Here is a 1,400-nt window from a genome sequence, read left to right on the forward strand (position 1 = left end):
TTGAGAAAAGAGAGCAGAGATGGTTCTCCAGTTGGCATCGATTTAGGCAACGTCTAAAAAAATACCCTGATCGGAATGAGTTAAAAAATATCGCGGGCCGCTTGTTTTGTTATCGTGAGGGGGGAAAACCCTAAAACCCCCGCAGCTTTGGTGTCCTATTTACATATTTTTAAAAAATTCATTAAAAAAAAACAACCACCACAAATCTATAATAAAAATGTCCCTGTGGTTTTGTTTGTTTGTTTTTTAAAAAACACTTAATAAGCTCCCCTTATCTACTAACAGCATTTGTTTCCCTAAAATGCCTGGAAGCAGAATTGTACAGGAGATTAGTTCACTGCAAATTAATTAAAATTAAAATCCTTTGCTCTAAGCCACTTCCCGAGCACCAGGAAGAAGCAGGGGCCCATCAGAGGGAGAAATACAGCCACTCTCACTCGCAGGAGAGGCACCGTCAGCCCGAGTCCTAACACACTCTGGCCGCCATCGCCAGTCCTTGCTTTATGGGATTACTCGGGAAATAAAGTGTTATTTTAAAAATAAAAGATGCAAGCAACTGGATTCCTTTCCTTTCCTTAAAAAAAGAAAAAAAAAAACCACGTGGTTAGCTTTTCCGTAACATCCTCTGGATTTGGTTAAGAAAAGGAGTCTGCAGGACAAGGATCATCCGATGCCCCTTCCTCCCCCGCCGCAGGCTCCTTGTGAGTGAGCATCAGAGAGGGGGCCGAAAGCGTCCTGGGCTGCGGAAAGAGGCCCTGAGTGGGTGGGAGCTGCCCAGCGTGGCTCCGCCTGGTTCCAGTTTTACCCCATCCGCATCTTGCCGAGTAAGGCCTAGGCTTCTACCCACTACTTCCCCAGGGGGTGGGCCCTGTGGCTGGCGGGCGCAGAGTGAGAGGACAGCTAGCAGGAACGCAGAGACCGGGACGGAAGGAGAAAGACAGCCCTTGTTCAGCATCCTTCAAGGACCCCATAAATGACAACTCCAAGCGCCGCAGTGCACCAGCGCCTGGCACAGGGGCCCGTCTGGAGTGACTTGTTTCGGGGGATCAGCGGGACATGGGCCTGACCCCCGTCTGCATCTGTCTTTGGACCTCACTAAAGAAAACACATCAACAACAGAGACAGCTGTCCTATACACATATAAATAGTCCCTTAACTAGAAGGGAAAAAAAAACCCAAACACACTGTTTCAAATGCATTTCTAAAAGACCAAAAGACAGGGGAACATAATTCTTCACTTATGTGTTGGCAAATCTCAACTCCAAATTGTCCACTGTCCGTGTCTCTCAGGGGAGAAACGATGGGATGTTTGAAGGGGCCCAACTCTAACTGTAACCCTGACCCTACCTACATCGGTCATGGCCTGGGGCGGGGAGGGTGTGCAGCGCAGGGAGCTGGGA

This window comes from Myotis davidii, unplaced genomic scaffold (genome assembly GCF_000327345.1).
Source record: "Myotis davidii unplaced genomic scaffold, ASM32734v1 scaffold94, whole genome shotgun sequence".
NCBI lineage: Eukaryota > Metazoa > Chordata > Mammalia > Chiroptera > Vespertilionidae > Myotis > Myotis davidii.